This window comes from Fukomys damarensis, unplaced genomic scaffold (genome assembly GCF_012274545.1).
Source record: "Fukomys damarensis isolate Sample0158 unplaced genomic scaffold, DMR_v1.0_HiC HiC_scaffold_13, whole genome shotgun sequence".
Lineage (NCBI taxonomy): Eukaryota > Metazoa > Chordata > Mammalia > Rodentia > Bathyergidae > Fukomys > Fukomys damarensis.
This window is the reverse complement of record NW_022900925.1, coordinates 19,538,664-19,562,896: the sequence shown is the minus strand read 5'-3', so window position 1 is coordinate 19,562,896 and position 24,233 is coordinate 19,538,664. Positions and strand designations below refer to the sequence as shown.

The following is a 24,233-nucleotide window of genomic DNA, read 5'->3' as shown; positions in this document are numbered from 1 at the left end:
CCATCAACTGACAAATGAATAAAGAAGATGGTGGGGGTCTTTAAAATATACAGTGGAGTACTGGTCTGCCATAAAGAAGGGTGAGCTTCAGACATTTATAACTAAATGGATGGACCTTGAGACCACTCTCTCAAGTGAAATAAATCAAGCACACACATTCAAATACCGCAATGTTTCTCTGGTGTGAGAAACCAAAAGTGGAAATAAGGAGAAAAATATATAATAGATACTGGGAAATGGGAGGAAAATGTTTAAATGAGAAGGGGAACAAGGGAGAAGGGGGAGGGGGAAGGAAAGAAGGGACAAGAAAAAAAATGTAAAAATAGAAGGAAAAATGGAAATAAAAATTTGTATAAATAAGGAGAGGGAAAAGGGGGTCAAAAAAGGGAGAATGGAAAATATAATATATATCACGGGGTATACAAGATATAGCACGTATAGATACAAATTCCCGATGATGAATGTTATCATTATGTATATCTAAAATATACCTATAAATGTTTTGCTTTAAAAAAGAGTGATAATAGGATAACAAACCCCAAATATCCATCACTCAGTTGTGACATCATCTTGACTTACCCAGACCCACCCTCCCCTCCCATCCCCATCCCGCAGATCTTATTTAAAACAAACCAGGCATGACATCATCTCATCCATCAATATTTTTGTGTTTCTGAAAGGATTCTTCCTTATAGAAAACCAAAAGACCATAATCCGCACCATATCACACCAAAAAAAAAAAAAATTAATAGCTCCTCACATTATCAAATAACTGGTCATTATTTAAACCTGTAATGATCATATAATGGCTTTTGTGTGCGTGCACGTGTGTGTGTGTGTGTGTGTACTGGAGTTCGAAGCTTATGAGGCAGGTGCAGTGCCACTGAGCCAAGTCCCCAGCCCACATAATGACTTTTTGATCATTTGTTTAAATTTAGATCCAAGTACACATTGCAGTCAGTCAGTGTGTTTTTTAGTCTCTTTTGGTCTAGATATTTTGTTTTGTTTTTGTCTTTGGTTGCAAACTAGTTGTTTGGCCTGTGGCATCTGGGGCTGTGTGGATTTTGAAGATTGCTGCCTTGTGGTATATTTTAACAGGTTCCTCTATCCTCTATTTTTCCTACATAGTTCCAGGTCAGTCTCAACTACATAGTGAGACCCTGTCTCAAAAAAAAAAAAAGAAAAAATATATATATACATACACATACATACATACATACCTAGGACTGAACTCAAGACCTTGAGCTTGTGAGGCAGGTGCGGTGTCACTGAGCTTAATCCCCAGCAAAACCAACATAGTTGCCTGGTGTGGTGGCGCAAGCCTATGATCCCAGCACTCAGGAGGCTGAGGCAGAAGGATTGTGATGAGTTTGAGGCCAGTTTGGGCTACATAGGGAGTTCAAGGCCAGCCTGAAATATATAGCAAGACCCTATCTCAAAATATATATTTTTAATTTCATTTTTTGTATTGATTATTTGGAGTCCATCTACAAAGAGAGAGACTCCTCCTCTATTTGGGATGTCACTTAGTGATCTTGTTTGAAAGGAACTTTAAAATTTACCATCTATCTCAATGGCCCCTGGGATAAGTGGGTCAGAGAAGGTAAGACCCTCATCAGTGGCAGGACACTGAGAACTGGGAGCAGGCCTAGAACCCGACCCCAAGTCTCCTGCATCACAGGAAGCATGGTTCTGGGGCAGCTTAGTAGAAGAAAGAAGGTGTTGGTCTGCAAAGAGAGGCTCAAACTTGAAACTAGAACCTGTCATTAATAAGCACTGAGACTTAGGAAGACCCTTCAGTCTCTAAAATGGGGATAATCTTCTCTCTTTCACACCAGAGTAACTAAGGTCCACCCTGGTCAGTTGCCTCTTTCTGGAAAGGAACTCAGAGCTCGTGGCCCCTCACTTGATTTTCCATGGCTGTTTCAGGACCTAAGGATCCCACCTTCCCTCTCAAGTGTCTGGCAGATGCCAAGCAGAGAGAGTTTCTTGGAAGGTTCAGGCCTCTCCCAGTGAGGTGTGAGCTCAGGATGGCTATGTCATGTGTGGCTCCTTTCATTAAAAATCATTAACAACTTCAAGACATTGACCACACAGCATTAACCCAAGCACAGTACCCTTCTGAGCTCAAAACTGTGCGACAGTGCAGGTCTCAGGCCCATGATACCAGCTGGAGGAGCTGTCCCAGTTTGCAGCGAAGCCGTGTGGAGATGTCTAGTCCAACTCAACAACAGTGGAGGGGGTAGTTTAGGAACTGCTGGCCGTACCCAACAAAACCAAGTCAAACTAGCAGTAGGTGAAAAGGGAGTTTTCAGTAAGTGGTATGTAAAAATCTTACAACATGGAATGTTATTTCTTGGCTTTTCATATTTTGAATCAGTCCGTGGCCAAGGATGCAAAATTTAATTGTGGAGTAGAAGAGAATGTGAATATTTACATGGACCGTGTAAACATTTACAGCCAACAAATGTGGGGTGTGACTGAGGAGATAGTGGGGACATCCATGATGCTTCTTTTCCTAAAAGGGTGGGACAGAATAGATATGTAAATAGAGATAGAGGGAGTCAGTAGATGTATTATAAATTTTTTAAGAAAAGAAGTTATGGGCTTAAATAAGCTAAGTTCTCTTGCATCTTATAGACAAGTCAATGGATACTGGTCAGAAGTTACAGACTGAGAAACTCATGTAAATCGGGCAAGGTGGTACATGTCTGTAATTGCAGCTATTTGGGAAGCTGAGGCAGGAGGATCACAAGTTTGAGGGCAGCCTACACAATTTAGTGAGCCCCGTCTCCAAAATTAAAAAAAAATGGCTGAGGATATACCTCAGTGGTAGAGCACTTGCTTAGTATGAGGCACTCTGGTTTTAATCCTCAACACTGAATTAAAATAAAAAAGACAAGAAAGAAAAAGATGAACAGCATATTACCTAGAGTTACAGTTACCCATCAGAAAAAAACACAAAAATGAAACAGGTGAAATAATTTGCCTTGGAAGTGAAGTAGGGGAGAATAAGGAAGAAAGAAGAAGAGGAGGAGGAGGGAGAAAAAGGAGGAGGAGGAAGGAGGAGGAGGAGGAGGCAAGTCTGGTGATTTCCTTTATAAATTATTTTGTTCTATTTGATTTGTTAACCTATTCCTGCTTTATTCTGATACTAATGAAAAGGTTAAAGCGGGGGTGGAAATCTACTACCCTGTGTAAGGGAGACAGGCAGAGGGGCTGATCTGAGCAGACTGTTCGGGGACTTCATCCTCTTGGGCTGCTGCCCAAAGCCTCTGGCAGCTCTGGAGTTAGGTACTCTCAGCTAGCACGTGATCCGCGGTGAAGATTGAGAATGTTCCAGGGAGAGCTCACATGTCCAACCCTCAGACGGAGCTAGGGTGTGCCGAATTATGATTGGCTTCACCAGGATCATGTTGACCACTTGGTTGTCAAACTGAGCATGATGGCACACACCTGTACTCCCAGCTACAGGAGAGGTCTAGGTAGGAGGATCAGAAATTTGAGGCCTGCGTGGGCAACTTAGCATCTCAACTTAGTGTCTCAAAATAAAAAGGATGCAGCTCTACTGTAGAGTGCTTGCCTAGCATGCAATACACCCTGTGCTTGATCTCCAGCCCTGCAAAACAACAACAAAAACAAACAAAAAATAAAACCTCCAGGACCAAACAGTCCGTCGAGGAAGAGGGAGCTACTGTTGGAAGAAAGAGAGAATGGATGCCGAAGAACAAGACCAGCACATGCTTATGGCACTGAGATTCCCAGGGGCCAGTGCCTGAGACAAAGTGCAGGGTGTAGAAATGTGAGGTGACTGCAACAGGAAGCTCTGATTCAGTCAGGATGAGAGATGTGGACAAGGAAACGAGTCGTTGTCATCCAAGGGAGAATGTGGAAAGAGCCACAAGGACATGCACACAGTTCTAGGGGAGACTACGGATAGTCATCCACTGTTGGCTGAGGTGTCATACATTCTGGGGATCCCCCCGGGCTCCCTGCTACAGCACAAAGACAAATTCAGATCCCCTTTCTGCTCAGGGAAACTACTTCTCTGAGCCTCCACCAGTGAGATAAGCCAGTGATTCCAGCCTGGCATAAGCTTGGTTCAGAAAGCTGGGTACAAAGCTTGGCAGGCAGAGAGCCCAGGGCCGCCCACCCACTGCATCTATTCCAGCTTAGCTTAAGACCAAGATATACTCCTTAGAGTGGAAGAGGGGGTGAAGGGAGGGCAGGGACAAGGGGAAAAAATGAGAACTGAGACCTAGCATGTAAAGGTACAAGATCCCAATGATGAATGTAACTGTACTGTATACCTGAAATGTGCCAATACACTCAATGAGGAAAAAAAAAAAAAAAGATATACTCCTTAGAGGGGAAGAGGGGGTGAAGGGAGGGCAGGGGTAAGGGGAAAAAATGAGAACTGAGACCTAGCATGTAAAGGTACAAGATCCCAATGATGAATGTAACTGTACTGTATACCTGAAATGTGCCAATACACTCAATGAGGAAAAAAAAAAAAGATATACTCCTTAGAGTTTGTTGTTTGGTCTGTAAAAGGATACCAGAAAATTTTGCAAATGCCTAAAATAACCCTACTGAACCACAAGTATCATCACACAATGCCACTGAAACAGACGCTCCCTGAAGGTAGACAAAGCGCTACTGCTTTCTGCATTCCTCCCTGGTACCTCACACAATGCACACATTTTAAACAGACTTAAAATTGAATAAATATGAGTGGGGATAAATAAGGCTCTAGAAAGAAAACTTTCTAGGAAAAATTTGAAATTATAAAACCAGGACATCTGGGGCTGGGGATTTAGCTCAGTTGTTCCGCCGCCTGCCTCGGAAGTGCAAGGATCCAAGTTTGATCCCCAGCACCCCCCCCCCAAATTAAACACAAAAACAGCACATCAATTTGCAAAGATAGACTCCTGGTAGCCACCCTAGTGGTTTGTGTTTGTTTTTGTTTTGTTGTACTGGGGATCAAACTCAGTACCTTGTGCCTTTGAGGCAGGAGGTGGAACCACTGAGCTAAATCCCCGGCTAGGTAGCCACTCTAGTGGGCTCAGAAGTCAGCCAAGGACTAACAGGGAAGAGGGACAGGACATAAAGTTTGTCTCCTCCATGGGCACTGGAAAGCAGGACACACTAGGGGAGAAAATGGACAAGCCTACTTTGTTGGTTATTACTCACCTGCCAGATGCCAGACACCTGCCGTGTATCAGCGGCATATGGACGGATATTCATCCATCCCACCTTCATCCAGGGCCTCACAGAGGAGCAGAGTGGCCTCGGGATACATCTACCCGTAATGTGTCTACAATTAATCACAAGAATAGCAGCTATCATTTGTAAAGACTCAACTGTCTTAGGACCACTTCAATTTTAGATAACAGGAGCTCAACTTGAACTGGCGTAAGCTAATAAAAAGGGAACTGTTGGGGGATGTATTCATTCCTAAATATGAGAGGCTAATGGGTTCTGGCGTAGCTGGATCCAGGAACTGCAGTACAAAGATGTCACCGAGGCTCCATCTCCCCTCGGCTAGACTTTGTTCCGACTTCATTCTCAGTGGCCAAGTAGTAAAAATGGCCCATGGTAGCTCCAAGCTCATGATCGCAGCAAGGAGCAAGCACCTCCATCCTGATTATTCCAGAGAATCAGGGTTCTGTTCCAACAGCTGGCTGGACTTAGGTCCTATGCCCAGGTTGTTGGCAATTCTTGCCATCAGAGCACAGGGTGTGGTGTTGGCCTGGGTCAGACGGCAGACCTGAGGATGGGATGGGGAACAGCGCCAGCTGCCCAGTGGGGACTAAGATGAGAAGCATGGCTTCTGAGAGGACAAGCTGTCTTTGGAAAAGGTGATGAGGGGCACGCAGCCTCAGCACCACCCCCTTCGTCCATCAGCTGTGCTCAAAACTAAGTTAAACCTCCCAGTATGCCTGTGTGGTGAGACCATCTTTATCCCCAGTATACAGTGGGGGAAACCAGCTCACAGAGGCCACCTTGCCAGTGTCACATACTTCGTGTGTGCAGCACTAGGGAGTATTGATTCCACCGTACCAGACAGAAGTTAGAAGGAAATACTGGCTGATGAACTTGGCAGCATCTTTGTCTCCCCTTTACTTCCCCATCCCTATTTCAGTAGCATGTGACTCAGAGTCATTCATTTATTTGCATCCCCACACTTCTATCCTCTAGTCCAGTGATTACTGCTAAAGCGTTACAGTGCAGACCTGGAGACGGATTGGCTAAAGACAGCCTGGGGCAAGAGTGGAGAGGTGAGGAGGTGAAGGACGGGAAGCTCTGCAAGGTGACACAGAACCACACCTAGGGAAGAGGGACAGGAATTTACCTTTGCAGCTCCCATTGCTCAGAATTCATCCCAGAGGATGGAGTCCCCCACGCAGCTGGTTGCTTTCTCCAGCTTCTTTGGCAGTCATTTGAGAGCCAATCCCATACTCTGCACTAATGGTTAGTAAGGGCTCAGACTCTGAAAAAGCAGCAGGTCAGCTTGGGGGTGTGGGACTGTGGGACCCCTTGGAATCCTCTGCCAGAGCACAGGAAGTAGCTAAGAGTCTGGTGGACAGGGGGAGCTGAAATGCTCCAAGAAGGCACACCAGATATAAGCATGTGACACACCGGCATCCCAGCTCTGTGACGCTTCTGTGCCTCAGTTTCCCTCACAGTAAATTGGGAATGCATTATCTTTAGGGTTGCTGAGAGCATTGGAAAAAATACACATAAAGCATATAGCATCTGGCCCCAGGAGGGAAAGCAGGCTGGCTGGTCACCAGCTGATTTTGCCTGGAGGTACTTAGGGGTACTGAAGGGTGAATTCACAGCAAAGCTGGGGTACGACGTTTCTCTGGCTCAAACAAAGAAGATATTGGTTCACAAAACCAGAAGGTGCACAGGCACCTCCAGCTTAGCATAGCTGGACACAAAGATGGCTCAGAGTCCCCAGGGAGTTGATGCAATGCATTCAGACTGGATATCAAGGAAACACACTCCATGACCTCCAAGGAGGCAGGAAGACCATGCTGGAGATCCGGCTGGAGCAACTGTGCAAGGGGACTGAGCAGGAGAGCCAACCTAACATCCTCCAGACTTCTGGGAAGAGTCAGTTATGTGCCGGTCCCCGCAACAACAACAACAACAACAACAACAACAACAACAAAGTTTGTTTTTTGCTGGAATGTCTCAACCCCAAGTCTTTCTTCTGGCTCACAGTGAGTTCTGATGAGCAGTACTGGATACATCTTGAATATGCTGGGGAAACAGATTCTGGCTTCATGAATGCGGCCTGTTTAGACTTTTATCTTTTGAACTTCGGAATCCCTGGGGGAAACCCAAATGCATTCTAACACTGGTCTAGAGAGGTGAGTGTTAGGTAAAAAGAGCCAAAAACCAGGACCAGGGCCATAATAAGCCTTTATTGTGGGGAGGATCTACAGGCCTGTCTCCAAACAAAGGAGAGAAAAGCAACATGGCAGAACAGGGAGCTTCTTTTATTGGAGGGAGAAGCCATATTTTAACATGGAGGCTGCTATTTCCATCTTAAGGCAAGGGAAATCTAACAGTGAGGACCAAGGCTGCAATCTGGACAGCGCACTCTTATCCATCTTGGTTCTCCTTCCTCTTTGCTGGCTTCATCCTCAAATGGACAACAGATTGGCCATCAGCAGCTCCAGGCTTATATCCTGTGGGCTTAGCAACTCCCACAGAAAGAGAAAGCTCTTTCCCCACAGTTGTTGCAGAAGTCCCTGGGGGAGTTGCAGGAGCAGGCTGGGATCAGATGTCTGCTTCTAAAGCCAGTGGGTGGAGTTGGCCCCACCTGAACCCCAGGGATCCAGGGCAGGGGAAAGAGGTATCATCAGGAAAATGGGCCGTCACATTTCCCACACCGACTTTGCAAGAACGATGTCACCAGGGATGGATCCCACCTCACTCAAGCCCAAGGCTGCTTTTCTGTGATGTCACAGGCTCTGCTGTTATATATGAGAGTCAAAATAAAGCGAGTGCTAATTGCTTCCCCATTGGTTGAGCCAAGTAGAAAGCCCTTCCTGCCACCCCACGGCAGCTGGCAGGGGAGGGAGGCACTCTGCAGGAGTAACTGTGCCCAGGCCTGGCAGAAGCCTTTGAACTACCCAGTCTGGACTTACAGAAAAACTACCCCTTGGCCCTGGGCTTTAGCAGCCTGGACCACAGGGAAATCCTGGCAAGAGGCAAGGATTGCAGGCTCTTCAATCCAGAACCACCATCGCAACAGGAGTCGGCCAGATGGGAGGCCAGAAAAGACTATCAGGAAAAGTTATCCTTGTAGAACCAAGGGCAGAAGGCACTATCGCCACGTCGGGAGCCAGACTTGACCTCCTGGGCAGTGTGTCAATACTGCCATTCAATGATTATCTTCCCAGGCCCAGCAGCAGCCTTCTGTGCAAAAGTACACTCCTGGAAGGGAAGGGAAAGGGAGCAACAGCTTCATATGCAGAATGAGCTAGAAAGCACACATTCCTATAGGGAACACTGTGGCTCAGCAAACAGGCAGGGCTGTCCCAAGGTCCTCAGCTAAGTAACTGCATTTGACCAGACTCCATACCTAGAGCTTGTACCACCCAACCCCTGTGCTCAAGGCTCTTATCTAAGCTGTGTCTAGCAGCTAGGATGCTCTAAACTGTAGTCTGTTTTCTTTCACTCATTCATTTTTTTCCCCCAGTAGTGGGAATTGAACCCAGGACTTTCACACCGAGCAGCATCTGTAGCATTTCCATCCCACCCCTCTTTTAGGTCTGGCTACGTCACCCAGTCCGGGCTCCAACTTCTGATCCTCCTACCTCAGCCAAACCGTGGGATTACAGGTGTGTGCCACCATGCCCAGAGAGCTGGGGTCTTCTGACTCAGGTAAGCCACAGCAGCTCACAGTTGTCTTCCAAAGTGAGTCCCCAGGGAGTACAGGTAAGAAAGGGTTGAACACACCTCATGCCCCATTTCCCACTGAAATAAATGCTGGCTGCATCTGCCTGCACAACCATCCTGCTTTCTAGACAGCAGGCTTCAAAGATGTCATTTCCAAGAGTGTGTACTCCACTGCAATGGGCTGGGTGGAGAAAAGAGTGACAGCCAGCTTGGGGAGGAAGTGGACCCACCAAGTGAGGAAGGAGTAACCAAGGACTTAAGACCCTTCCTTCAAAAGGAAGCCTGGCCCAGAGCCCCAGGCCTGCCGGGAAGGGGTGCTCTCACTCTTGGCTCCCATCTGCCCCCAGCTGCCACGTCCAGGCCTGGCCCTGCACTCTCTGGAGCTGAAAATGTGCCTTCAGCTCCCTGCACTGGCAGCAAGCCCAGCCAGCCCCTAGGGCAAGCTTTTTGGGAGGAAGGAGGGAGAGAATCTGGTGGACCCAGCACTCCCCAGCAGGGCTTCTGACCCCTAGGACACCGACAAGCAAGCCCCACGCAGAGCTGTGCTCCTTCTCAGCCACCTCTGAGCAGGACAGTGGCAGAACGACATCTTGCCACTGCTACCTAGCAGCCAGGTGATCCAGGCCCAGCCTCTTGAGTGTTGAGCGCACTCCTCATCTGTAAAATGGGGTAGATCTTGGTAGCAGCATTACAGGCCAAGTGGGCAGCTGTGGATCCAGGCTGATGGGGGTTACTTAAAATGGGGAGATAGACAGCTCCTCCAGAGGCGGGAGCCTCCACCCATACACCTCAGGGCTGGGATGACCAAGTGCTGCTTATTATTAAGCCCTGTAATAGGTTTCTTACGAGTGCTAATTATGAACATGACTATTACCATTGAAGCATCAGTGATCTTGGGGATCAGAGCTGCAGATTTGAATCCTAGCTTTGCCATATCCCAGCTCTGTCTGCAAATACCTCCCACCCCGGTCTCCCTTAGCCTGTTCAGTGTGAAAGTAGCATCAAAGATGACTGGGCAGCACACAAATAACGGAAGTGAAATCCTGCCAACTCTAAATGGTCACATCCTCAGTGGGGCTTCGCAGGCAGAGCTGAAGGGAATCTTCCATCACTACCTGCAGCCAGGCAGCCCAAAGGTTCTCCCCTGGATGCTTCACAGAATCACCTGAAGATGACAACATAAACAAAACCCAAGATAAACCAAGGTACCCACCCTGGGGGTCCTCTCACCACCCCTACCCTGGCAATTCAGACCCAGCTGGACTTGGGTAGGGCCTAGGCCCTGGCTTTTTTTTTTTTTTTTTTTAAACACTTCCCGGGTGATTCTGTTGTGCAATGGGGATCAAGAAGCACCTTAGAAGCTCACCTGGCCAGCTGTCAGGACATGACCTGCACTTCTTGAGTCCTCACTGACACTTCCATCAGTCCTGGTTCAGAGAGACCCAGTGCTGCTCAAACTCCCTCCAGCAAGATCTTCCTGGCTAGAGGCTGGCCGAGGGCACAGCATCCTCAAACTGGTAACAAGAAACCAGTTTCCTGAGAGCACAGACCCATTGTTTATGTACATTAGGGTCCTGTCTCTTATAAAAGTGCCCATCTGCTACCTAGGTGGGGGATGCGTGCAGAACAGACATACTTCATTAGCAGACATTAGCTCTAGGTATGTGCACTTATATACCTTTTTCATCCTTTTGATGAACAGCATTTGAAAGCAATTCAATTTTTCACTGAAGATAATTCTTTTGTAATGGGGGAAAAAACAGCAATTGGTTTTACTTCTAATGTATGCAAATGTTTTCGGATAAGAATGAGGAACACATGCAGGAATGAGAAACTATGGAGGGGGCTGGAAGGGCAGGGCAGAGGGGCCTAGGAGGAGAGGATGGCCAATGTGAAGTTGGCAAGGCTAGCAAAGTTGCTCAGGGTGCAAGGGGTGGTTCTACTCCCCTTGCCAGCTGGAGGTGTGAGATTCTTGTTTCCTGAGAGCTTCACCCATTTTACCAAGGGGAGCTAAATACCATCCATGTTTAAACTTCACCTTAGACAAGGACCTTCTCAAGAGGAGGCAACTGAGGATCCTAAGCAAACCCAGCCCCTGGCAGATTTGGTGTTTCGCACAGAATTAGCAGGACAGGGCCTGGAGCTAGAGCTAGGCTGGCAGGAAGGTGTTAAGGTCAAGGTCCTACAGAAGCCCACCCAGCTGGGGTGATCAGGAGCTTTCAGAGCTGCAGGAAGGGAGTGCTCAGAATTGTTCGCAGGAAGAATTTCCCCTGCAGGCACAGGATGGACCCACAGAGCAGATCCAATGTTGCTTGCTGCTCTGTATACCTGTCTGTCCACGTGTGGGAAAGCCACATGATTCTGTTGCTCTGAGATTTAGTGACATCTTTGTGGCCCGGTGGTGGTTAAGAGGGGCATCTCACAAAGGGGTTCCCATCTTAAAAGATCATTTCTACTTCTTGATAGGCCCAGAGAAGCCCTCCCAAGATAAGGCATTGGCTCAGTCAAAATATCTGTGGGGTGGGGCTGGAAAAGGTGGCTGAACCTGTTGAGAATGGAAGGAGCCCATGAAGTAAAAAAAATAGAGAACATCCTGCCAAGAAAAAGCAAGCTCCAGGCTCACACAGAGAGGGGAAAGACCCTGAACCACCACCACCCTGTTTTTAAGACAGCCAGGTCACTGGGTCTCAAAGAGTAGACTTGGAGGCCCCTTCTATTTTAAAAAAACAATGCAAGTTCCTGCCAGGTGCCTTCTCCCGTCCTGCCCTGACTTCTCAGGAAAGGGGGAGGGCATCCCGTCCAGCCCACCACAGTTGCCTTAACGTGCCTGGCCTAAGCATGACCTTCCTGGGCACTGCCTAGGCAGCTGGGCTTTTACCAGCCTCTTTACTGTACAAGAAACAGAGAGGCCTCCATGCACTCCTGAGCTCCACCCTGCACAGGGTCACCCTGATGCCCAGCCCTCCCAGCTTCACAGCCCACCACGTCCTCCACAAGAAGCTGAAAAAACATATGAAACAAATCACCATGCCAGCAACCAGCTGTTTCAGTGATTAATTAGCAAGTCTCCTTTCAGTCCCATTTTGGGGGGTACTTCCCCACTTGACCCCAGGAAGCCCCTTTTGTCCCAGCGGGGGCTAGGGGTAGGTGGGTGGCTAGGGGTAGGTGGGTGGCTACTGCAGCTGCCCGATGCACATTGCAAGAACAATAAGGATTTTTAGGGGCATTATGACTGAGTCAGAAAACACAGCTGCCCCTGAAAGTCCCTCATTTTTCTTGCTGTCCTTGGACAATCTCCAGGTGAGGTGGTAGTCATCCACTGGCTCAGATGCGCCCAGGTAGAGACGGTGTCCCCTTACCCGACACTGGCCCACCCCACCCCCAGGAAGCTCTGTGATGGTGGCCTGGCTGCAGGGTCCCCATAGCAGCACAATTCTTAGCATACCCAAGAATAATCAGCTTTTGTTCCATGCAGAGCCCACTCAGAGCCCAGTGCCTTCTGCCCACAGGAAGCCACCGACTAGAACCAGAGGATGTGGTGAGAACAGGGAGAAAGGTCATCACGATGTGGCCCAGGCCTTCACAGGTGGGCCATGGAGGCCAAACGAGGGTCTCAGGCCTGATGTGGCATGAGGACAAAAGGGGCCAGGCAGGCTTCAGGAGGACAGAGAAGGCCAGCCTGGGCATTACCTCTGATGTCCCCAGCCCCTCTGGCAGAACAATATACAGGTGTGAAGTTCCCAGAGAACAGGCACCCAACTTTGGTATCAATTTTTGCCAGCAGTAACAGCTTGGGTTACTCCATAAGCAGGTCCTTGGAGGAGCGAAATTCCCACCAACCTCTCTCTCTCAAGAAAAAACAGACAAGAAGAAAGAACTTCAGCCTTGTCACAGAACTGAAAGGGACTGTTCCTGAAGACTATGGTCACCTGGGGGCAGGAAGGTGGCTCCAACTCATGAGATACAGCCCAGCCCAGGAGGCTGCTGCTTCTAGTTGGACCCCAGGACAGCCCCACTGGTTCTCTACTGTACCCCACCCCACCTTCCATGGAGAGGCTAAAGCTTCTTTGGGTGTTCTGAGTAGGAAATCAACTCCAGCCCAAGCTTTTCTACCGAAGCAGCCCACAGTAGAAGTTTGAAGATTTCTGGAATGTACCAGATAGTGTTCAGGCTCAAATCAACAAGTTGACAGGCTTTGCTGGAAGTACAGGCTCAAAGAAATGAGGATGGCAATGGCCAAAAAGCCACCAAGAAGAAAGGGAAGTGGGCAGTGACCAATTATTTTTCTTTGGGGAAGATAAAATTTTTTTAAAGCTTCCAGAATCAAGGCTTTGTTTAGGGCCCTCCTTAACAGGATACACTCCTGCCCCAGGCCTGGGAGAGCCTCCAGAATAGCAGAGGGTCAACTCTCAGCAGCACCAGGGCACAGACAGAGGCCCCAGCCAGCCACTCTCCACAGATCCCAGCCTTTCACAGACTTGTCTGCTAAAGCCACATCACTACGCTTAGGGCTCCAGCAAGGCACCAGGGACCTGCCTTGCCCAGCAAGGCACTGCACCCATTCCATGGGGGCCTGGTCAGGGGTCCTGCGTCCTGCACAGGACACTCGGCCTCTTGGAACACGCGGGGCCTGAGGTGGTGAAAAGCACATCCCCATGGACAACAGCCAGGCCTGGGGCACTGCTGAGCTCACTCATTGTGCAATCCAGTAAACTGCTTTGCTTCCAGGCCACAGCTTTCACGTCTATAAAGAGGAATAATGCGCTGGACTTTGTAGGGCAGTGTGAGCACGGAAGGAAAGAGCATGTGCAAAGTGTGTGGTGGTTCCCAACAGAGTGTCTTTCTCACTGCCAAGGGCAGGGCTGGACCGTGGACCTCTGAGGAGGGCTTGGAGTTGGAGTTGGAGTGTGCCTCACCAGCCCCTTCCTCCTCAGACTGGGGAGCACCTGGTTCCCTGCTGTCCGGCTGAGGCTTTGCACTCACAGCCTGCCCTATAGAGCCTGTCACCTCACCAGGAACCTTCGCTTTAACCAGGATCCTAGCCATGCATTCCACCAGCAAAACAGCCCACAAGGTCCCTACACACTAGGATGTGAATCATCTGGGTGCTTTGCTTGCTGAGAAGCCATGTCCCCCGAGCTCTTACAGGCATCCACCAAGAGCCAGCCTGCTGTCTGGCATTTCCTTGCCCCTGCAGTGCCACATAAGAGAGGGCACTAGTCTGTCCGCACTCTACCTGTCCTATGCTGGGCACACAGTGACTGGGGTATGCTTCTTCTTTAGGGGGCTGAAAAGCCAGCCGGGCTTACCAGGGGGTGCTGAAGAGGCCCCACTTGAACTTGAAGTCCCTAAAATGGTCAGCAACCCCTAGAACTATGACAGAAAGAAAAAAGAAAAAAAAAAAAAAGCCAATGAGGTATCAGCCCTTGTTTGGAATTTGCTCTAGGAAAAAAACTATGCATCAGCCCCACCCTGGCTGGAGAAGAAGGTGGTCCTGGCAAAAAGCACCAGTCCCAAAATGTCTAAGGGAAAACCCCTTCTACAGACAGAAGCTGCTGAGGCAAGAGCTGGACAAGAGGAGCGTCTACCCAGGCTCACAAGTCAAGGGGCCAAACATCTGCAGCATCCCATCCTCTTCCACCCTGGCCAGCCTGCTCCGGGTCAGACATACCACTGTGGAAGTGGGGGTCAGAGGGCTTGGCTGGATTTCAGCCTCGCTGTGGTGAAAACTTTCTGGCCTCTCTGGCCTGGCCCATCCTTGCTGAACATTCTGGGCTGGAATGAACAAAGCCAGGAGACCTGAAACTCATCCATCAGAGCCGCTGCATTTACGATAACCAATCTCCCGCTGCCAGAAATTCTTTTGGTAAGAACACTTGCTGTCAGCCTCTCTGGTCTCCCCCAACCCCCAACTCTCTGCAGAATGGGCTTCCCTGGCAGGAGCCTTGCCTGGCTCAAAGCTGGTAGCCAGGAAGACATGGGGCTTGGCTCGGCCCCCAAGCTCATCAGCAGATGGGGGCCCATGTGCACCTCTGCAAGGCTGGACCTGGGCCTAGGTGCATCTGTCCACACCCACGCACACTCCTGTTCTAGGGGGCAGCACCTTCCTTTCATCCATGCTCCCAGACCATGCAAAGGAGCCAGGCAAGTGCACCCCTGACAGAGGAGGTACCACCTTATCTCCTTAAGGCCGGACACCACTGAGTCAGGAAACAAGGACAGCAGGCAGGCAGGCAGCAGCTCTGCAGCATAGGGAAGGAGAGTCCACATTCAAGGATGCACTTATCCCTTAGACAAGGAGCAGGCAAGCTGGCCAATGAGCCACCCATTTCCATAAAGTTTTATTCGAACATAGGTACACTTGTTCTCTGATGTATTGTCAATGGCTGCTTTCAGGATACAATAACAGAAAAACCGATTTTCCTCAACTTATAGTGGGGATATGTCCTGAAAGGCTCATCATAAGTTAAAAATGTTTAACTATGTCCACCTCCCAAAAGTGCAGCTCAGCACCGCAGTGTAGCAGTTGTTTCCCCTCCTGCTCACAGGGCTGACTGGATAGCTGCAGCTCACTGATGCTGCCAGCACTGTGAGAGAGTCATACCGCATGCTGCGGGCCTAGGAGAGGAGCAGCACTCTACATATGGTTCCTTGGAAATGTGTTACTGTTTCCACACATTTTGTAAAGCTGAAAAAGTGTAAGTTGAACCATCGTAAGTCAGAGACCATCTCTAGTTGCAAGAGAGACATCGTGGCCTTCACAGTGTAAAATATTTACTATTTGCACCTACACAGAAAAAGTAGGCTGCCCCTTGATCTGGTTGATATTTCACCAGGCACTGAGCTGAACCCAGGATAGGAGAGGGAGTGAAACCTGTTGTACTTCTAAGGGCTGGGGAAGGAGGCACCTTGGGGGTCTAGGGGGCAGCCTTGTAACCTGCCCTGGCTCAGGTAGAACTGTCTTGGTAACTCACCCACTTGCCGGCTGGACTCTCACAGCCCGTGGGCTCCTCTTGTGGCTGAGGGAAAACTGGCTCTGAGAAGCTGGACTCTATGATCTCTAGGCACACAGCTCTTGTCACCTTAATGAAATGAATGCTGCTATGGCCACGATCTCTTACTCCAGAACTTCAGGCCAGATGTGCTTCAGATTTCTCCAGGTTTTAGCAAGGGAATGCAGTGCCCCAGCAGGGAAGCAGCCATAATCAAACACATTAATATCTGCAGTGAAAACCATGAATATTCACACTCCCCAGGATAAATATAGACTATAATAGTCTCAGGTCAGTTTGGGTCAGGTTTTTCCACTAATTTAGTTACAGAAACAATTCCCGCTTTTCAAAGTTCAGAATTTGGGCTACAGGGCTGTGGGCCTTCATCGGCAACAATTACGAAGGACAAGCTCTGGGTCTCAGCTTCATGCTCCTGTCTGGACATCACCCTGGTCCCAGCCAGACAGCCCTCGCTGCCACTGGACACAAGAAAACACACACAGGCCTAGGGTAAATACACACTGAATGAATTTACACTGCCAGATCTTTTTTCTCCTCCAAAGAAGGGTCACTGACATTACTGCCGAAAAATGAAAAAAGTAGTTTTAAATGCCAACTACTGTCTGCCCACTTCATTATCAGGAGCAGAGAGAAGCCAGCATTAAGTGAATAGTTTTTTCCAACTCTTTTTACTCAGGACAAGGACAATAAGCCGTTTCCTGATCACTGTGGCTGCCCAATGGGCAGGTTTCTCAGCGAGCAGGTGAGTGGGAGAGAGCCAAAACTTTACAAATCCATTATTTTTCTCCCTTGTGTACTTCTTCAGAGTCTCCCTGTGGCCAGAGTTCCATTTGGAAATCTAAAATAATTTATCTCATCACAAATTCCTAACAGCTAATTAGGGAAAAAATGTACTAATTGGATAATCTGGTTTCAGATGTTCTAATTATACTCCTTGGTACAGGGAAGTAAAAATATACATAGAGTATAACTGCACTTCTTCCAGCAAGTGTAAAATATCCAGAAAGCTTTACAGTAGTAATACCGCAAGAATGCTTTAACATATTATCTATACACAGATGAACTGTCCCCTATAAAACATGGTTTTTCTGCAGCAAAGGGCATCTGAAAAAACTATTTCATTGATACTTCCCATTAGGTGTTCTGAAATTAAGTGAATTTCCCCCTTATCAATGGAACATAGCCTTAGCATTCCAAAAGTTCACACCCTCTGTTTCTTCACTGAACACGTCTACGAATGACTACCAGAAATTTCCTCATTATCTGACATTGCTAAACCCTGAATTGGGAAAGAGGTTCTTGACTCCACTGATGATTTCTACCTCGCCCCAGCACTGGGCAGACTCTGGGAGCAATTTTACTCCACGGTTAGGAAATGCTATTAGCCTGCCTGGAGGACAGGTCTTGGGGCAAGATGACAAGAAGGCACAGCAGTATGTGCAGGTTCTGGACAGGACAGCACCCCCGGCATGGCACCCTTTCAAATACCAAATGCCAGGAAGAAACGTCCTGTCACTTGTCCACAGGAACCTGGCACACACTCCCAATAACCTAAAGCTGCTGGTGCACTGAAGGGCTGTGTGTAATCAAGGTGACCGCCCTGCACAGGGTGGGAATGAGGAGGCAGAGGATGGCCACCTGTAAATACCACTGCCTGCAGCCTGGCTGTCCAGGTGCAGGCCCCTAGGTTCTGTGACTCCAGACAGAGCGGACACAGGTGAGCTCTCTGCAGGACACACTGCAATCCGACAAATACAGCAAAGCCCAGACGGGAGGGACCGTGCTAAGTCTGTACCGCTCGGCTGGGAGACAGAGGACTGCACGGAACCCCAGAAGCTGGCACTGCCATGGGCCAGTCACGCTTCACTTTCAGGTTTTTCTCTGTGGGTCACTTCTCACCCTGAAGGGAGAAAGCATCCTTTAAATGCCAAGACAGAAAATCTTCAACAATGCTCCTTGTCATTTTTTTTTTCTTTTTTTCCTGAAGACACAGATTTTCTCTGAAGACCGGGTAACAGGCTTTAGTGAAAACCCCAAGTACGTAACTCCAGTCCCCTGGGCTGCTCAGCTCTAATATGATTACACATCTAAATGCAATAGACGGAGCAAAGTGGTATTATTTTTCTGGGAAAAACCAACATCATAAAAGGGTCTTTATTGAATCAAGGGCCCGTGAACTGTTCTCTTGCCTAATTATGGCTCCCAAGTGAGTGAGGCTGGGTTTCCAGGCAGAACTCCTCACAATTCTCTGGCCCAAAGAGCAATGGGATATTTGTCACAACTTGTTTAATTACAATAAAATCTACCAAGAGGATGAAAGGGAGACTGCCAAGACAGGTTGGCAGCAGCCTCCTCCCCCTCTCTGGCCACTCTCATTCTCAGAGGTGCCCCTTGCCCCAAGCCTACACCCCTTACAGTCAAAAGTCAGGGTCCAGGACCCTGTCCCTTTCCAGTCAAAGCTAAAGTAAAAGCTACCTCTATAGGAAACACTCAGTATCAAAATGTGTTCTTTTGCCAGATGTTTTAACCTTCAGCAATATGGCCAATATTCACATAGAACATGCACTCAGACCTGAGCAAAGATGGGTGCTTGCTGTCACCAGACAGTGGAGGAATGTAAGCATGTGCAGATGTCTTAGGACTGGGAAGGGTTCACCCTCTACCCCTACCCTGCCGGGAGCAAGTGGTCAGCTGGACTTGCCCAGATATGCAAGGGTCTAGCCAGGCATGTTGGAGACTTAGTATTTACTTATACTCAAGTTCTAGTTCCAAGTATAGGTTCAATGGGCTTCAGACTTCCAAGAGCAGACACTTTCTTTGTAAAAATGTGTCCCACCCCCATATTCTCAAGCCCCTAGCAGCAAGCTCTGGAGGAACCTATCCATCTGTGCCCCGCCTCCGTGGTTGCAAGAACCCACTGGAAAAGGAGGTGGCTTTTAGCCCCTTCCCTCAGTCCCCTCCAAGGCTGTACCAGGCAAGTTTCCCTGGAAAAGCAGGAAGCCCCTCTCTCTGCCTTGGCAAGGACTTGCCTTTCTTCTAGATATCCAGATATCCAGCTAGCAAGTGGAATGCCAGCACCAGATCATCCTGTCTTGATCTCCTTAAGGTTTGTTCATTGGTCAGCAGGCCCCAGGATAAACTCTGGCATATGTCTACCATGTACCAGCCCCCACCATGCCCGGCACTTCATACTTCATTTGTTCAATCTTCATAATGCCTGGCAAAGTAGGCTGGTATTGTCAGATAGGGAAACTGAGTCTCCAGAGGCATCACTGGCCCAACCCAGCTAATCTACAGGACAGCCAGACTTCTAACTCCAACACTGATGTCTTTTCCCCAATTCTGTCTTAAACAGGAAAACATTTTGTCTCTGAGTCTCCTGGAAAGCCAGGTGCTGTTAGCAAGTAAGCCCAATGCAGTCAGTTGGAGTCTTTTCAGAAGCCAAGGAGAGGAGGTGTCACGAAGGGGCTAGATTGAGGATTTTTTCTTACATGTTCACTTGGGATACTAGAATTTAAGCCTTTATCACCAAGAAGGAGAAGCCAGTGTTTGCTCTGGGACACTCCCCCACCCACCCCAGGGCAGAAATCCAACAAGAGGAATGGAGCTAGCTTCTTGAGAATGAACCACAAAGTCTTCACAGCAGGATCCAAGTTTCCCAGCTGCACATCTGAGTCCCTCCCACACTCCTCCCACTCCTCCAAACCACAGCCCCATGTTCTACCCCTGCCCTCCTCTACATCAGCACCACCTCCTGGCTCAGACTCTCAGAGGAGAGTTTATTCTGTCCAATCACCCACTGGAGAGAGAAGGGTGCTATCAGGCTCCGGGGGACAGAGCTAAGATTAAAAGCAACAATTCTTTCCACATGGCACCTTCCTCTCCAGTTCTCCTGGGCAGCAAACACAAGGGGTCTGGCTACAGGGCAATTTCAAAATTCCCTAGACTGGGACAAAGGGAGGAGGCAGCACATACAGTGGGTGAGAAGTCACCTGCTCTGTTAAGCCCTGTCCTCTGTCCAGGGACAGTGAGGGCTACTGAAGACTCCAGCACTGAAAAGACAATGGTGGATCCCTCTCTTGTAAAATTCCAAATAAAAATATCACGGTGACATAGAGAAGCACAAATCCCATAAAATTCTGATTTTTCCCATCTGATGATCATTCTGTTTTTCAAAAATTCTTTTTCTCCCCACTTCTTTGTCCCTATAGTGTGCTGAGCCTGCTTACTGGGTGCCAGCGAGTGAGCAAGCCTGCAGCGGCTGTAGCAGTTCAAATGCCTCTCCTGGGATCTCTCATGAAGTGTGCTCAGTGTCAAGCGGAGGAGTCTGGGTTTTCCAGGCTGGCTGCATTGCATAGCAGATGTGTGAGGCGGCCACATCTGCAAGGCAGGGTTCTTCTAAGGACTGCCGGCTGATCCAGCTCCCGGGCTAGAGCTCAGGCCTGCTGGCTTCTGATCTGGGAGACTACACCCCAAGGCTGGGGCCCTTCTCCTATTGCCCCAAAGGCCAGCTGTGAGATCTTAGGAGAGGCCCGTCCATCCCCTCAGGATTTCAGTCTCAGCTATAAAATGAGGCCTCCCAATACCCCTCAAATACTCTAAACACTGGGATAAGAGCCACAGTGGACAGTAAGGAACCAAGTCTATCTTACCCCAGCCTCTTCCTGGCACCCAGGTGGTAGACAATAAAAACCAAAAGAATTAAGATTTAGACCAGGGAACACCTCCAGGATATCACCACGCCTTCTGATTATGAAGCTGTTGGACGTGGTGGGTTAAATAACTTATCCAAAGCCATATGCTAGCGAGTTACGAATCAACCTGAGAATGTGCCAGATCCACAAGCCTGAGGCTTCCACCACTCTACACCAATCAACACACAAACCCACGCAGTTTCAAAAGAAAAGAGCCTAGGGGATGAGGACTAACCGTCAAATATCCACTGGGTTGTTCCAGGAACTATACATACATTTTTCGTATAAGCCTTGCCACACCCTTACAAGGTGGGTATCATAACCCTTACTTAAAGGGGTAAAACTGGGACACAGACAAGTCACTGGTAAAGCCCACCCAGCTGGCAGTGGAGTAAGGACTGGAGTCACTTACACACGCTGGTGGCCTTCATCAGGCTGCTTCCAGAGAAAAACCCTTCTTAGAAATCAAAATGATCCCACCCTTCTGAGACAACTCTCTTTCAGGGACTTCAGAGATTAGAGCACTATGCCTTTGTGTAGAACTCAGACTGGCCAAACATTTACCAGCCCGCACAGAAAGCCACAAACCAGCCTGGCAAGGGAATCAATTCCACAAAGTAGTGAGGGCCAAGCTGTTGCTAGACAAAGTGAAGGATCAAATCCTCACCATGCAGGAGGGTTCAGACAGCCCAGCTTTGAGCAGGGACACGGAAAGAGACCCAGTGAAGCAGCTCAGAGGCCCCACTGGGGTGGCCACATCGAGACCCTGGAGAGGGTATTTCTAAGTCTGCGTCAGGACTTCCAAAGTTGCTAGGGTTAGGAATAGAGAGAAGACCACTTATCCCAATATACCCTTTGTCGTTCCAACCTGCTGGGTGAAAATTGATCTCTAATCTTTAATAGGTTGGGGCTTTATTATTTTTTTTTTTAAAGTTAGACAGGGGAAGTTAATTATTCACCAGGTTGTGATTTACTTAAGAGTTGAGGGAATGTGAATTTCCTCCCAGGACACAAAACCTGGAGTCCCATGTGGGTCTCCCTGGGGGTCGAGCTAAAATCCTTCTCCTCCCACCAGCTTTCCATCTTACATTTAGCTGCTTCCTGAACAAGGCCCCAGGGCAAACAAACTTGACAGTCCAGCTACTTTCCTACCCATCTTTGAAGGACTGGGGGTGGGGCTGGGGAAGGAAGGAGACATTTGTTGTAGGACACTGAGAATGTAAAAGGGACAGCAAAATCACAAAGCTCTCAACTGAAATACAAATACTAAATGAATCCACTTAAATCAAAGCAAAAATTAGCTGCTGGAGGCCAGGCCAGCTCAGCCCACTGCCTAGCTGATTCAATCACATTTTACAAAGGAAAAACAATCCAAGAAAAGCTGGGTGTGGTGGCACATACCTATAATCCCAGCACTTGGGAGGCTGAGGCAGGAGAATTGCTGGGAGTTCCAGACCAGCTGGGCAACATAGTGAGTTGAAGGCCAGCCTGGACTATACAGTGAGACCTTGTCTCAAAAAACAAAAACAAAACAAAAAACAAAACAAAACAAAAAAAAACCCTAATTACTCACTTTCCTTAAAGAGAAGAAACATCATTTCCCAAAAACCCCTAAAGCCCTAGCCAGCCACAGACAGAAAGAAACATGGGCTGAAGGAGAACTACAAGTCACTAAAACCTTTCCATCTAGTCGGGCATGGTGGCACACGCCTGTAAACCCAGCACTAGGGAGGCTGAGGCGGGAGGCTGAGGCAGGAGGATCCTGTGAATTCGAGAGCAGCCTGGGCTACATAGTGAGTTCCAGGTCAGTCTCAACTACATAGTGAGACTCTGTCTCAAAAAAAATCCTTTCCATTTGCCTTATTCCCTGCATCTTGCGCCCAGCCATCCCCAAGCCTGTCCCCTAAGGGGTGGGTATGAAACACCCAGTTTGGCAGGCTTTTCTTCTCCAGCCCACTCCTGTGAATGTTTTATGACCAACAACTATTCTGGAGATTTCCATTTCACTTACTTTCGATACTAATCTCCAGGGCTGGGAGAAGAGTTGGTTCAAAGAACTATTTTCTCAACCTGATTCAGTGCCCCAAAGATAGCATTTTTAATTAGGGTCAAGGCCTTGAGTTAAAACTCCCACTAATTCCATTCCCCAACAATAGTCTCAAAATTCAGAATTTGTCAAGAATCTCCAAAATCTACCTTACAGTCAAAGAAACTTTTTTCTCCCGTAATTCTTGCATCTGCATATTCCACCAACCAGAGCCTGTAGGACAGTGCTTGCATGGCCAAAATCAGCAAACAGCTGAGCTCCCGGGCCCAAATCTTGCCTCAGTGATTCCCACAGCTCTCCTCACTGCCTTCTGTACCTCTGTTCCCAGCCCTACACACTACCAACACACAGCATCGGCATGGTTCCCACAAGGACGTCTCTGTACGGCAAACAGAGGTCACAGAGCCTGTGGGAAAATGCCTCTTTCACGGGTCTTTGCACAACTTCCCAAGAGGTGAGCCAACCTGGCCAGGCCAATTTCTCCCTTTTCCTCCTCCATGCTTCTAGAAACTTCTCCTGTCTCCCAATGCCAAGAAGTGGGCCAGAGGTGCCCTATTTTGTCAACTTGTCCTTCACACAATTCAAATCACCTCACCGCGTGTCCTCAAATGTTTTTGCAAGGCTTCCCCTGATAAGACAGTCAAACACAACGCAAAATGACAAAATTCCCAGTATCAGTCAACTTCAGGTTTTAGGGGTTGCTGGGTTTTCCTGGGGGTGAGGGGTGAATCAAACTTATTTGAGGAATATAGCTTAAGGAAGAATTTTTCATCATATAACTTGAAGAGGGCTGGCATGGGACACCATGGGTGTGTCAAGGAACAAAAGACCAGCGAGTTAGAGACATATCCGAAAAGATGCATCTTTAAAGACAGGGTTTTGGGGGAGGGCCGGAGGCTTCCCATTCCACAGAGGCTAGATCTCCGCATTCAATCCCACCTTTCCAGAAGCAGGTCTAGAAATCAAGCTCACCCTCCCCGCCCCAAGCTCAAGGTTGCCACCCTGGAAAGCCCGAAAGCCAGGCCTCCGCGGGCGGGCTGGGCCCGGCCATTCGGGACACAGCGGCTGTCTGGCCCCTCACCCCAGGTGGCCCCAGCGAGGTCCACCTCCACCGGAGAGCACAGCCAGCCAGCAAGTAACGTCCGCCTCACACTCGGGGCACATTACTCTTTCTCCTTCAAAGTGCAGGGATCACGGAGTCGGCCAGCGCGCGACCTGCACCCTTTTCTCCATTCGGGGCAAAGGCCCGAATGTACGCCCCGGGGCTGGGGCGAGGAGAGCGGAGGAGACGCCGGTTCTGGGGGCCGAGGACTGGGACTTTGTAGGCCAGTTGAACCGACACCCTCATCTCGCCCGCAAAGACCCAGCCCTCAGCTCCCGTCCGCCTCGGAGTTCGGGTGCGCTGCGTCCCCGACGGGCTTCCTCAGGCTGGGCAGGCCACCCGCTCTTTACACCCCGTCCCCCAGAGAGGTCACCTGTCCCGCCAGACCTCGGCCGGCGGCAGGCTCTGAAGCCAGCCCTCGAAGGGTTACACGACACTTGGCGCGCGCCGAGGCTTCC

General features: G+C 48.9%; 1 long non-coding RNA gene across 4 annotated transcripts in view; it reads left to right on the top strand.

Annotated features, from left to right (window-relative positions):
- LOC104874994 overlaps window positions 1-15,339 on the top strand; it is a 173,187-nt gene extending 157,848 nt beyond the window's left edge. For 3 of the 4 annotated variants that reach the window (XR_783916.3, XR_783915.3, XR_004516959.1), the window contains 2 exons: window positions 8,791-8,904; window positions 12,395-15,339. This is a non-coding gene — a long non-coding RNA (uncharacterized LOC104874994). The remainder of the gene's footprint in view (window positions 1-8,790; window positions 8,905-12,394) is intronic. The other variant, XR_004516958.1, reaches the window with a different exon arrangement.
- The last annotated feature ends 8,894 nt before the right edge of the window (window positions 15,340-24,233 follow it).